At 44.6% G+C, this 15,110-nt stretch overlaps 1 protein-coding gene across 1 annotated transcript in view; it reads left to right on the plus strand.

Annotated features, from left to right (window-relative positions):
- LOC138487326 (autism susceptibility gene 2 protein-like) overlaps positions 1-15,110 on the plus strand; it is a 2,615,289-nt gene that overhangs the window by 2,406,920 nt on the left and 193,259 nt on the right. The window lies entirely within an intron of this gene.

The following is a 15,110-nucleotide window of genomic DNA, read 5'->3' on the forward strand; positions in this document are numbered from 1 at the left end:
TGATTTGTGCATGTAGTGGGAGCCAGTGAGGATGTGCTTGTTGTCCATCTTGCATCCTGCTTGCTCATTTAATATTTCAGTTGGGGCTCGAAGTACTTTGTGACTTTCACGAAATGTTGTGCTTTTCTTCCATTTTTACAGTTCATCTTACTTAACATTGTATAGATGGTGAGTGTGTCATCTCTGCCCTCGCCAGTGCTTTGGTTATGCCCTTTTGGGAAGTTTTTAAATCTTGAAAAAAGCCGCACAGACTCTAGAAAATAGAAGTTAGGAAGTCTGACTTCCACAGTTCACATTGTGCTTAAAATATGACTTCCGGTTCTGCATCCCGGAGTCTCTGCCTCCACTCCTTGACGCCCTGCTGGGGACTTTTCCAAGCACTGTGGCTGCTTAGTCTTGCTTTTGTTCTCAGACTTGACAACGGGAGCCAATCTAAGCTTACCTGTCCTGTAATCAAATTCTGACGTCCATTTTGTCACAGCAGTCATTTGCTCCCAAAAGCACAATCAAAGAAAATAGCATGTCATCCAAGCAAATGGAGTGACTTCCGGATGCTTAGACATGGAAATGGATAACTTCTGCTTGAAACATGTTCACTGAAGCTGCCCACCACCCCCCCCTTCTAACAGAGCGAAAGAGCAAGTATCTGGAGCAGGACCGAAAGCTGATTCTTGGCCTCCTGTTTGGCAGGTACAGGATGTTTACTGCTGGACCTTTGGGTCTCTTTCTAATTGAACACATTTCCACTTCCTGTAGATATTACAAAACACTGCAAAAGGATGTCTCCTGTCGAAAATGGAGAGGTGCTGCTTGCTACCTGTGGGGAAAAAAAAACACTGCCGCCATCAGTGAACACATTTCCAAGTGATTTAAGGCTCTGGAGATTCATCTGCTGGATATTGAGCCATTTGTCCCATTAGATGCTTAAAATGTGCAGGGAAAAAAAAAACACTCACTGCTTCTGCTGTCAAATTAGCAGGTCCGGAAGTTGCAGCGTGTATTGTCAAGAGCTGCTCGGGTTCACACCACAGCGCCCCGGCCCCATCCGTCTTTCTCAGTTTACGTTTTAATTGGCTTGCCGTTACGTTTTTTTAAACACTGCAAGAGTGCTGACATACACTGCAATACCCCGTGAATAATGTATGAGAGCCGTTCACGAGGAGCTTTTGAAAAACATATATTTTCACGAACGGGTCGGCGGAAAAAAATAAACAAGCGAAACACAGTTAACAAGTTGTTTGGTGTTAAATGGTGTTGCTTTTACAGTCGGTGATATTTGGTGATATTTGGGATTTTTGAGAGATTTGTAAATTTACAATTTTATTTCTAATCTTTTATTGCCTTTATCTCTCTCTCGATTCGTAGCAATGTGGGTCTGGGGTATTTTGTGGGTTTTTAGCATGTCTTTAGTTGTTTATTGAGAACAGGCATATACCGGATTATTAATTTATTTATGTACTTATATTGCGCCGAAAGCCCACAGGCATCAGGAATAGTGGAGGAATAGTTCTTGTAGCATAGCCTTTGATCCAGTATAGAGGGGAGGCTTCCGGGGACAGTTACTGGGAAGTATATAACAGGTTATGAGCGGGCGAAAAGGGGGATACACTGTAGATGGCCATCAGGGGTTAACTGGGCCCAGTGGGTTCACTGGTGTGGAAGAAGGTGCTCTGTGAAGAGGATGGTCTTGGTTTAATTTTTGAATTGTGTGAGGGCGGGGGCGAGCCTGATGCTGATGGGTATGAGGTTCCAGAGTCTTGGTCCGTGAAAGGAGAATGCTTGTTTCTTTCTCTTTAGCGCCTGGGCCTTTCTTCTGCATGCGTGTTGAGTCCTTTTTGAGTCCTTTTTCCTTCACAAGTGGACAAATGGGAAAGAAATGGGCTGGACCAAGACTGAGCATTGCTCCGGTAAAGTTTGTTTTACTGTAGCGCTGCTGCTGCCTCCCCGGGCCCAGGACTTACACAAGAAACACCCAGATATGTTCACAGGCCGAGCGGTTGAGCACACGAGCGGCCTGTGCTTCAGAACACTTGGTGCGGGAAACTGAATGCAGAAACAGCCAAAACATCACATACTGTTCCTTAGCTTTTATGCAAATGGTCAGGCTTCGGTTCTATGAAGAGATACTGTGCATCATTATGGGTCCGGCGGTTGCCCTGCTGGTGCTACCGGCGGGTTGCTGCCGGACCCGTAAATATTTACCGGCACCTGACTTCCTGGTGCCACCGTGAGATTACAACCCCGGCTGCCCGGAAAGACAGGTGCTGGTAAAATGTAAGTCCCCATTCCCATAGGACTCTATGGGAGTGGGGACACAGAAGCACCTGCACTGTTCCTAACAGTGCTGGTGCTTCTGTGACCGATCTGCCTACCGTGGCCGCTGTGCCTGGCAGGGTCAGACCTGTCGGGCACGGCGGCTCCGGCAGGCAGACCAGTAATATGCTGGTCTGGAAACAACAGTGCTGGTAAGTTTACTGGCACCCTTGTTTCCGGACCGCCAAGGTCGTAATGAAGCCCACTGTGTTGCGTTACCTGGCCTAAGGCCACGCACGCGCCTCTGTCCGACCCATCCTCCCCCAAAGAGGAGAGGGTTCCCAAGTAATTTTATTTCATTTCCCCTCCTAGTGGGCAAATAAATGCTGCTGTGGGTGCGAATGGCTGAAAGGTCTCAGAATGCATGTGCTTCCTTAACGGTAGACTATGAAAAGAGTGGTCTTGCGCTTTTGTGCTTGGCATTGAAACATGCGTGTGCCATTCAACACAGTTTATACCTGTTTTATTGATTAAATCGTTTTTTTAATTTATTTTTTTAATACATTTAGCCAGCTAAAATAAATGTCACCAATATTAGGGCGAAAAAACAATCCTTCTTTGCAGCAATACAAGTAAAGGCATATCTCCTGTCACACATTTGTGTTTTTTGTCCCCCTATAACTTTGAAAACAAGGGAAATAATTTCTGAAAAAAAGTGTCAGACATTGTTAAATGGTTAATTATTTGGCTATAGCAACTGCATTGCGGGGGACATGTTAAATATTTACTGTGTCCCTGTGTTATTTTCTTAATTGTATTGTGAGCAGCTTATGATTTTCAAGTCTGTCTGCAATATGTCCAAACGTTTGGGAATACCTATTCTTTCTGGCATGTCAGTGGAAGTGTGTGTGCTCTCTGTTTATTCACATAATGCTTCTAACATAATCGGAATAAAATCAGCAGCGCTTGGATTCTCCTTTCCAACATGGAGGCTACCCCTACTATAATGTTGCAAATTGACCGGATGTGTGACAACTCTACAAAAGAGGGCCACAGATTGCTGGACAAATCCAATAGGAAGGTAATTCTAGAAGACTTAATAGGGTGCCGCCATTGGAGGTACCTACCTATTGAATCCAAATTGGCCATATAAACATCACATATGGCCTTATTGTGTGGGAGGGATGCACCAAAATAGCATTTTGCCTTAGGTGGCTTGAGTCATTACACCAGCCTGGTCTACTTCCATGGACTTGCTTTATGAAGGGGCAGGAATGATTTATGATATGATATTAGTCATTTATAACCCACCTGCGCACAAATGTTTCTAGGCACGACAAGACAAGGGAGGAAAGACAGAGGGAGGACAAGACAAACGATCTTACTAGGCCTTGTGATTTCAGAATGTGCAAGTGCAAGAACGAGAAGTACAAGGGTAAAGGGGGGGTGTGCAACGGAGAGTGGAGAGGAAAACAGGGCAGCAATGCTCTGAGTAAGTGCAGCCTGGGCAGCCCAGCTCTGGGTAGTGCAAGGAGAAAAAGGGACTGTAGGGTTACAGTTACAGCCCCTAATTGGGTGGTAGGCACGGAGGCAGTGCAAGCGTGACTGATCAAAAAAGAGTCTGGTACCCAGTGAGACTCTGAGGGTAGCCAAACAACCAGTCAGAACAACAGACAGGTAGGTCAGGACGGTCAGCAAGGGAGGAAGGGAGAGAAAGCAGAGGAAAAGAGGAACGTTTTGAGCTGCTTCCAGAACTTCAGGTGGTCCGGCTCAAGTTTGAGAGGGGCAAGCAGTCCATTCCAGAGGGAAGCACCTACAGATGAGAGAGATCTAACCCCAACTCTCTGCCTGGAGAAGCATCTAAACCTTAGCGAGTTGGAAGTAGCTGAACAAAGGACTTGAGAAGGAAGGTATTTTGGAAGAGAGCATTGGATGTAGTGCAGGCCCTGACCCCAGAAAGCCTTGTGGACAATGCAAAGGGTCTTGAACTTGATCCTTGGAGCCACCGGGAGTCAGTGGAGAGATTTCAGGGCTGAAGAGATATGTCCCTGGGCTTGAGGCTAAGGATAAGTCTCGCAGTCCTGTTCTGGATTAGTTGCAGAGGGTGGAGAGTAGAAGAAGGCAGATTGAGAAAGAAGCTGTTGCAGTAGTCCAGCGTAGAGAGAACTAGGGCTCTGGAGACAGTGAGGTTCTGGGGAAAAGTGATAACGGAAACAATCCCTTTGAGGAGGTGCGGCTGGTAGTGGGAATTCTTGGCGACATCCAAGATGTGAGGAGAAAAAGTGGAGTCGAAGATGACACCAAGGTGTTTTGAATCGCAGGAAGGCGAAGGAAGAGGGAACAAGGTGGGTGGCCAGAGTGTGAGAGGGAAAGCAGCGGCAGGGGTCCCAATGAGAAGGATCTCTGTCTTACTGGCATTAAGTTACAGATTGTTGGAGGCGCAACAATCCTAAATTGCGGATAGATGGTCAGGAATGAGCGAGAAAGGAGAGGTGGCTGAGGGAAGACTGAAGGAAAGCTGAGTGTCATCTGCATAACTCTGAAAGTTAGAGGAGAAGGTAGAGATCAGGTGGGCCAAAGGGGCCAAGTAGAGGTTGAAAATCCAGGGTGAGAGGATAGAGCCCTGGGGCATGCCACAGGTAGAGAGAGAGGTGGTGTAGAGAAAGGGAACAAGTTGGATCTGGGGGGTATAAAAGCAAGGAAATATCGAGGCTGAGTAACCACAAAAGGAAATACACCAAACATGGGCTTATAAAGATTCACAGATCTTTATTCTATTACTGCGCAGTTACAAAGAAACAAAACAGATACAGATAGCTATCTAGCCCTCAGTACATCACAGTGAATACCAGCCCTTCAGTGTGAGAAGGGAGAGGTACTGGACATCTAAACAGTTGTGCATTGTATACATTTTCGGTAATAATGTCCAGCCCCTCTGCAAGTTAATAATTCATGGTCTAGAGTTCGTGCCAAGTTCACTTTTGGCTTGTGCGACAATATGCACACAGATTACCTTTGAGGTACATACAAATAGGTTACAATGGCAACAGTGTATTCTTGGATTCAACAGTAAGCCTTAGCACATGTCCCTTACAATGTAGTTCAGCCAGTGTGCATGTTCGATATCTGCTTAACATTGTGTTTGATGTATGTCCGTGGATCAGACTTATTGGTGCAGACAATCCTCAGACTACAAGTCAGGCAAGGGACAGGGTCTCTTTACTCAGCCTAACCATTCGGCCGAAGGACAGTCCAAACATTTACTATAGTGCAAGGTTCAGGAGGGCTCGGTTACAAGCGGAAAACACTGTCCACCATTTTAGAACACAGAGTTACATTTGAATGAAAATCAAAATGGCGGATAGACCTAAAATGGCGGAGAAGTCGATCTAAATCAGAATTTTGCAATGCGGTTTTCTTCGCACTGGGCTTAGGCCAATATATGCAAGAAAGGAGGCACAATATGATTTCCCGTTTAACAGAGGGGGGGCGGTCCTAGAGGAAGTAAGTCACCCACTCCAGGGCCTGATCCATGATGCCCAGGTTCTCACAGAATCGATTGATCAGGATGGCCTGGTTGGCCATGTCAAAAGCCGACAAAAGATCAAGGAGGGTGAAGATAGAAGGATAGAATTTACAAAGGGAAGGCCTCATCATAGTATTGAATACGTCAGACATCTATGATAGCTTTTCAGTGGAGTACAATAGAGTGCCAGCTGCAAACTCCCTGCCTCATTGTACATTTAAAAAGCCTTGGCAATGTCAACTGTTTTGGCTTTTGTGTTGACATGGTAAAGGTATTTGCCAGGTATTGTCATAATGGTACTAACTGGTCATTAATGGTAGGTGCTGGAAAATGGTGCATGGACATGGGCATATGAAAGCAGTGCCTTGCAAATGCTTACCTAATAGATATACACAAGCCACCACTGTTCGCTTCACCAATGCTTTTTTTTTAATAGGACTGTAGTGAAGGACACACATACCGCCTGTAAGTCAAGTGGCTGACGGCAGACCTGGTTAAGACAGTTTTCTTAACCCAGAAGCTAATATACAGCGCAACATCTTGTTTTGTTTATTTATTTATTGGGTATTTATAATGTGCATATACACAAGGTGTTTCAAGGCACAACATGACAGGAGGGGGGGGTGAAAAAATAGGGATGAAGAAAAACAAAAACGGTCCTACTAGGCCTTGTGATATTTGCATCATGCAAGTGCAGTAACATGAAGTGCAGGGGTGTTGGGGAGGGGGGAAGTGCCAGTCAGGGTGGACGGGCCTGGGGTTAAGCGAGTGCTGTGGAGGCCAGGTGGACAGTGCCAGGTGAATGCAGAGAGAGCAGGAGAAAGAAGGTCCACGTGCTAAATGCCAGGGGTGGGGCTGGAAGGGCTGAAAGTTTGCAGGCCCAGCCAGGCTAGTGCAGGGCGAGTGTGCCTGGAGGTCAATGCAGGATTGGGGGGAGGGGGTCAGAGGAGGCCAAGTGCAGGGGTAGACTGGTCAAGGAGGGCCTGGTGCCCTGTAAGAATCAGAAGGAACCAGGCATCCAGTCAAAGAGGCAGAGGGGGACATAAGCAGGTACGGGGGAGAGGGAAGGAGAAAGAGAAAAGGAGGGTCTTTAGAAGCTTCCGTAATGTAAGGAGATCTGACACAATTCTGAGAGGGGCAGGTAGGCCATTGCAGAGGAAGGAACCTGCAGAGGAAAGAGCTCTACCCCCGACTTTCTGCTTGGAAAAGAGTCTGATCTGCAGAGAGTTGGAGCTAGAAGACAAAAGCAGGGAGCTAGAGCAGGGAGGTATTTAGGGGGAGAGAGTTGGGTGTATCTGAATCCCAGGCCCCAGAAAACATTGTGGATGATACAGAGGGTCTTGAACTTGATCCTTGCAGCAACCATTAACTCTCAGAACATTGCTTTAAAAAATCCTGGCAGGCAATTGGAGTGCAAAGTTTGATTTTAAAACAGGTGAAGAGATCAAAAGATGGCGTATTTTGAGCATGGAGGGCCGGAAGCTGGTCAGAATTGTCATAGGGATTAGCATGGCTATGGACAGTCAATGGGTGGGTAAATAAGCAAACAAAACCTACAAGCATTGTGACCCAATTCATATGCCATCTCTCCAAAGAAATGCATTTGTTTCAGCTTAGCACCACCGTATTGCCAAAACTAATAATGCAATGTAGCAATTTCTAGTCATGAGCCTCTGGGCCCAATTCATGGAATATTTGCACAGTCCAAAGCGACTTTGCACTGCCGACACAAACCCTGATTCATGGAACTGTCCAAAGTGTATTTTTGCAGTGCAAAGTCAGTGCAAAGTAATTTTGTATTGCACAAATGACCACTTGCATTGAATGTGCACTGCATAAATACTCTTTGCACAGTTCCATGAATCAGGGTTTGTGTCAGCAGTGCAAAGTGACTTTTCTGCAGAGCAAAGTCACTTTGAACCGTGCAATAAAGTCCATGAATCGGGCCCTTTGAAAGTTATAAACCACTAAATTTTTTTGCAGAAGGGTTTCAAATACTTGGGCCAACGCTGACCTTTTCCTGCATGCAATTGCCTCTTGTTTAGTTTTGTACAGTTCAACTTCACTGCATGCTCACAATTTCCTATAGAAGAAACAAGGAGGGGCTTTTTTTCCAATTCACTACTTGCAGTGAAGCACGGTTATTACAACATGGCTGCTGCCACCCAACACGCTCTGGAAGCACTTGCCTTGCAGTTCACCTGTCTTCTGGGTATATAGCACTCCCCCGCACCACAGGAGGAGAGATAGATGATTGCTTTTCTGCCCCCCCACCTCATATTCCTTGGACACCAACAAGCAACAGATACCCATGCATTAAATAGTACAGCAATGAATGCCATGTTCATCAATTAATGGGGCAGGAGGGCTTGCTGCTGCAGCATCTCTGTCCCATCCTGTGACTTCTTTGTCTGATTCTGTGAAGTCATTAATTTCTACTCTTATTGACGTCATATATGTTTTTACTACAGGATCAATGACTATGTCTTGTTACTTCTTGTGAAATACTAGTGGCCAGGTCAGAATGACAACAGTGCAGTAGAGGAACAACAGAACAGGTTAGAAAAGAAACATTGCAGGGCAAATAACATCACTTATGAGAAATGTCGGCCTCTAGCTTTTGTTCCAGGTATGCCCAGTGCAAGACCATTGTGCAACAGCCACACAAACACAAACAGATAATACACCCTGGGCATTGGTAGAAGTGTACCCAAAAAAGTAGTGGAACTGTGGTCTTGGCGGGGAGAAGGTATGCGGAAGCATGGTGCAACATGTGGCAAGGTGTTGCAGTCACGGCATTGCAATAGTCTAAGTGACTAGTAACTAAGGCTCCTATTACAACTTGACACTTGCACAGGGACATGAATGGACAAATCCTCTATATAAAGAATGGTGAATACGGTCGTAAAAAGTAGAGGAATGCTAAACAGAAAAAAATAAAAGTAGTGGAACAGCGCTCCCGACCGTTTCCGCTCACTTCGATCACTGATCCTGAAAAGTCCTTCTTTCACTCATTTGTGCCTGTGTGGCGGCATCCTGGAGGCCAACTGCACACTGCAGAATTCATTCCTCCACTCCCCCTACCCAACACTCACCAAGCATTATACGGTGAGTGTGCTTGACTTCCGTGTTGACCCAATGGTTACTGGATTAACGTGCATTGTTTTGTTTGGTGTTTTAATTTTAAAGCTATGAGAATTTGGCAGCTGTACACACCAGAGGGTGCATATTGAAACCTTTGGGAAATGGTTTCCTCTTCATGTGACAGAATTGGGTCTCACTGTCTGGTGAACATGTTTCCGATCTATAGAACACTGTGGGTGATTTCATATTTCCTGAGTGACAGAACAGGGGAACTGCTTATTGTTCTGCCGGGTGATGAGCCACATACTGATGTATGCTGTGGTACTGCTAATTTTCATCTGTAAAGTGATGTACTTGCTAATGTTAGAATGGTGAAAAATGCCACTCATGGGTTTCTATTCTGTGGCCAGAGATGTGCTCTGGTGGTCTATTAGCTAACTTCTCAACAATAAGACTGTTCTACCTGTGCTCTAATCCTGGCACACCCATTGAACCACACTGGGCCTGCTTCACAGAATATTTTGCTTGGTGCAACATACTTTGCACTGCCGACAAACGCCCTGATTCATGGAACAGTGCAACGTGTCTTTTAGCGGTGTTAAGTCACTTTGCATTGCAAACATACACTTTGCACTGTTCCATGACCCAGGGGGTTTGTTGCCAGTGCAAAGTCACTTTGCACAAATGAAAAGTACTTTGCACCGTGCAAAATATTCCATGAATCAGGCCCACTGTCTGTTCCTGAGTACATCGGGAGCGGTCGTGTATAAACACAGAGCTTGAGAAGTGTATGAAATAGGATGTTGTATTTTATTAAAAGGGCATTACATTAAATTCAATGACTCTCAAAAACTGTAAACAAGAAATTTGAAGAAACAAGAAGTTTTTTGTAAAAAAACAAAAAAATTATGACTTCAGCAAGCAGATGTGTCTTTAATGGTAAAATGCATAGCCATAGTGTTATAAACTGCTACCGACATTAAGGTATGTAGAACCACGTATCTTTATTGTGAGACCCCGCAGCCTGCTGCCACGGCTCCCTCAGCTCAACGGCCACTGTGGAATGTTGATTGCCGAACACGCATCAACATTCCACCAGTGTGCCTATGCACGAGCCTGTGCATATTACAACATATCCTCTTCCCTTGGATAAAAATGTTAATACCAATTTGAACAATGGAACAATGAACAAAATATTACATGACTTGTCATCAATACAACTTCCATCTAGATACAGACAAAATAAGATGGGTGCAATTAAATGTACTTTTACTTTTAACAAATGTAATCTCTAAATCTTATGGGAGGACCACAGCTCCTACCCACACGACCCCTGTGTTGTCCTTCATCATGTTGCTGATCAGTAGCATTCTGACATTCCACATCTACCTCTGGACCAACAGGAATTGGAATTGGAACAATCTCTTCCTGTTCAAGCCTTATTCTCTGTGAATCCACAGGATCATAAACCAGTACCGTTTCCTGCGATTCCAAATTATATTCCACACCTGGCCTATCCATACTTTTGCAGCCATTCACCACAACCCTTCTCTTAATCCAAACAGAGCCATCCTCCAAGTGCACATGCCCCTTTCCAACCTTGATAACTCTCCTTGAGGGCATGAAAGAGCTGTAACCTTTGTGAACCATCCTAGGATTCTTTATGTAGACTTCATCCCCAGGCTTAACATTCAACTCCTTCCTAGCCTTTTGTGAAGACATTGTGCTCTGCTGGCGCTCCAAAACACTGCGATGAATAGCTCGCAAGTCCATATTACATGGCCCACCGCCCCCCATAGCAAAAGTTCTCAATGTTGTACCTGCCTTCCTACCCCTCATCAGTTCAAATGGAGATCTTCCCGTAAGCATGGCAGGGGTTCTCCGATATGCAGCCAGATATTGTGTCAACACTTCCTGCCAATCCAAACCATTGGCCAAAGCCAATTGTATGGCTAACTTAATGGTACCATTTGCCCTCTCAACTAATCAGTTCGCAGAAGGATTATATAAAGCTGTCCTACAATGAGAAATGGCATGCTGCTCCAAAAATTCTCTCATTGCTCTAGAGGTGAACTGCACCCCATTATCAGTAACTAAAGTTGCAGGTAATCCTTCACGATCAAATACTTTCCTCAAAAAATCAATAACGGAATTGGTTGTAACACTAGAACATGCCGCCACCTCAATCCACCTGGACGTATAGTCCACCAATACCAACATATATCTGGACTCAGGCTCTAAACAGTAAATGGACCCATGATATCCAAAGCCAATTTCGACCATACCTGCTCTGGAACCTCTACAGGATGTATAGGTTGTGGATGCAGTACCTTGCTCTTATCGCTGACAGAACATGCCATACAATCTTTCACCACTTGCTCAACATCCTTGTCCATAGACGGCCACCAATACTCCTCTCTCAGTCTCCTTTTGGTTAAAGATCAGCCCAAATGACCAACATGTGCCAATTCCACTATTCTTCCCCTCAAGCTTACAGGAGGTATCAACCTACAACCCCTAGACACACCCCAGGGACCCTCGGCTAATTCATCAATAACCTGAACATAAGCTTTCCCTTCCAACCTGTCCTTAACAGTGTGCCACCCCTTAAGCAGACCTTCCCTAATCCACCCCAACTCAAGATCCATCTCAGACTCCCGATCCCACACCGACTTCTCCACAGCTGAAGTCACCAAAGCAACCTGACACTCCTGCGAATCATCCTCTTGTACTATTCCTGCCTCACTGTCACCCTGTCCCACTGGCAAGCGGGACAACAGTCCGCAACAACATTAAACTGGTTAAATCCCATAAATGAACAAGTATTAACAGGGTTGAATCCCACTCTTCTTTAATCCATTCACCTCTAAGGTACTACTTGATAAGAGACACGATTCAGTCTGCTTTGGATTCAGAACGGAGTATTTATTAAGTATAAAAGAATAAATAAGGACCTCCAGCTGCGAGGCTGCTTCCGTGTGAATCTCATTTCCCCAATGAACAAACTTGGAATCTTATACGAACAAAAACAGGTACATCACAATCTCTCAGAACGTTGCTTCTTCAGGTAGCATGTGTAACTTCACTATCTGACTAAGCTACTGTGCACTGCACTTATGACATACCTATATCAATGTACTACTAATCCCTAAGTTAACAATGAAGCATTTATGCACTACAACATTTCTATATAAAGATACATCCTTAAAGATACATCTATATAACACTACTCTTGATCACTTAACCAGTGCCACCTTATTTGAGGTAAGACTGCATTTGTGAAAGTACAGTAACACCAACCTGCAGGACTCCTAACACCGTTACCATATTTTAATTGCCTCAAAAGGGCACTTTCACTGTCAAACTGCCCCCAGATTTGCCACTATACTATGCCACCGAAATGACCCAACACCATTTCACATAGACCATGAAATTACCCCATACCATACCATCCAACGTGCAGGCACATCAGACCCCCAAACACACACACGCAGACACACGGACGCGCGCACACACACACACACACACACACAATAATTTTACAGAGTCAAGTGCTATAGTCAGCAGCACTAGGAAAGCTAGGTGATATTTCTAATCATTTCCTTTGAAACTCATCCACCCAACATAACCTGAGCCCAGGCAATGCACAGCCCATCCCAAACATGCGCGTAAGAAATTATGCTTAATGCAAAATTGGAACCTGTATATTCGCCTCTACTTTTATGATGGCCCATATTATGAAATGTTCTGCTTGACTGATTTAATGCAATTCCAGGCTGCCTCAGCACTTCGCTTTACAAATGTCACTGTGATACAGAATAACATTCCTCCTCCTGCTGTGGAAACTGCCTTGGCCCGGAGTCAGTTTTGAAACCGATTCCTTTGTGTCTTATTAAGTTTTAGTTCGATTCTGCCTGTGTTTTTGATGGGTATCCCATGCCCAGATCACAACTTCTCTTGCTCTTCACAAAGGGCCCCGAATGTGGGTCTATTTTAGAAGACATTCATTTGTATTTTCACATTTTTGATGCAACCCACCTGTGTTTTTAAAGCGTTTGCGAAGTAGTTCCTCCTGTGTCTGCTGCCAAAGGTTCGTTTTGTCTTGTCTGCTTGAAATATACATTGTCAAAAGTCCATCTGGGGCCAAAGAATGTTCTGTTCTAATGACATTTTCTCCCGTTTTGGCCCAAAGGCTTGTCTGCTTCTCTTTTGGAAATGTCTCACTTCGTGGACTTTTTCCTGTGAAAAAGCAAAGGCAAAATAAGAGCACACAATGAGGACTCAGGATCATTAGTGTTACGTGACATCACAACACACAGCTATAATGAGAAAGCCCAGATCTCAATAGCAAGTGGTGTACACCAGCACCCGCAACAAAAAAACTCCTTTTATAGAGGCAGTTTTCCAACCAGGAAAGAGTTAAAACTCCTCTATGATTTCAGATATTAAAGTAGCTGACATTGCACTGACGCAGACACATGTGTCATCCCATGGGCGTTTCCTCATGCAAACCTCATGCTCCAATGGGAGATACTCATGCATCCTATTTAGACAATTCGAATGTTGACCAGATAGATGTGAATACACACTTTTTTCTGAACATCAAATTGTGTGTTGAGATAGACAAATAATGTGATTCTAATATGGAAAGGTACAGAAGACACACTACAGGCTTTTCCGCCCGGATTAACAACCAGAATAAGATTATGAGGTTCACACGCAAGCACGATAGACAGGCAGTTCATTTTTTAGACTTCAAAGTCCGGGTCCATGCAACCGTGCTGCACACCGAGTATTCAAAAAGTGCACTGACCGCAACTCACTCCTGATTTTTGGCCATTAACATCCAAAGGCCTTATTGGAGAGTCTCCGCATTTGAAACAGAACACAAAGGCAGGTTCAAAATATCCGATGGGATTACAGACTAATTACACACATGAAGAAAGAGCAGGACCAAAAATGAATTCAAAGACAAATCAGTGGCAAAAAAACCGAGGGAACCCTAGCCCTTGCATACACAATATCTACTGACTAGATGGCAGTGGGTAATTGTAAGGTGTGGGTATTTTGCCCAATATACCACAGACATTAAAATGTTTAGTAAATTAGACAATCCCCCTTCGCCAATCCCTGTGAGGTTTGCTGCATCAATGCAGAAATATTTATTGTTTCAAAGGTCAGCCTGACACGTGTTTCGAGCAGAACAAGGCTCTTCTTCACTTTCAATGGGCAACCAATATGAAGGACTGTTTATTCCACATGGCGTTACTAACAAGCAAAGTACAGGACCACGCACCGTCTGGAACTGCACTAACCTATTGGACACTGCGTGTGTGGGGCTGTTCTGTGTTGCTATTTACAAAGACTTTTAAGGAATTAGACTTGTGCCTCAAGATATCTTGTAAACAGTTGATGTTCATGAATTACAATATGAAAGATTCATTATTTTAAAATGATGTCCTTGTGGGGTAGGATTTTTAGGCATGAGCCCCCATCTCATGAAAAATTTGACATAGAACACAGATCATGCATACACAACAGAATAATCAATACCCATATGTGGAATTTTGATACAAGCAGGACACCAGACAAATGATATACGTTGGGCGGTCATCAAGCAAATAAACATCTCCCTGCAAGGAGGTGACATTGAGCACTCTCTACATTTCATACATGAAAAATGGCTATTTTTAAAAATATGTTATGTTATGATATGTTACGTTGATTTATATCACACAGCCACGCCATTTGCATTGTCTCGAGGTGCACCCATAGCTCTGTAATAAAAAGGGTGGAGTAGGCTATCGAGGGAAGGGGGCTAGTATAGAGTTTGTGCTCATCTACCTGCATAATCAGGTGAAACTGGCATCTGTGCAGTGTCTGATTTCTGAGTGTGCTTTATTGTGTGCACTGGGCTTGTTGTGTCCTGAGGGGGGTAACATCGACTGTCTCGGTTGTTTGTGGTCTGCGGGTGTTTGTTCTTGTGGCGGATGTGTGGCTTGTGCGGTTTGGTGTGTAGTCTGGTTAACGATTTTGTGTGTGTTTGGTACGTGGGAGGGATGCGGCAGAGCAGGAAGGAGCAGGGGGTGGTTAGTATGTAAACAGGTTTTGGATTAGAGTGTGTGGTTGTTTTATTTTCGGTTGCAATTGGTTGGAGTTATCTGGGTCGGGAATCCCCATCTACTGCGCACCTTTCTTTAGAACCACTAGGTAAGTCAACCTGCAGCCTCACTCCTTGTTCGTCTGG

Source organism: Ambystoma mexicanum, chromosome 9 (assembly GCF_040938575.1).
Source record: "Ambystoma mexicanum isolate Mex_15411 chromosome 9, UKY_AmexF1_1, whole genome shotgun sequence".
In the NCBI taxonomy this organism is placed as follows: Eukaryota; Metazoa; Chordata; class Amphibia; order Caudata; family Ambystomatidae; genus Ambystoma; species Ambystoma mexicanum.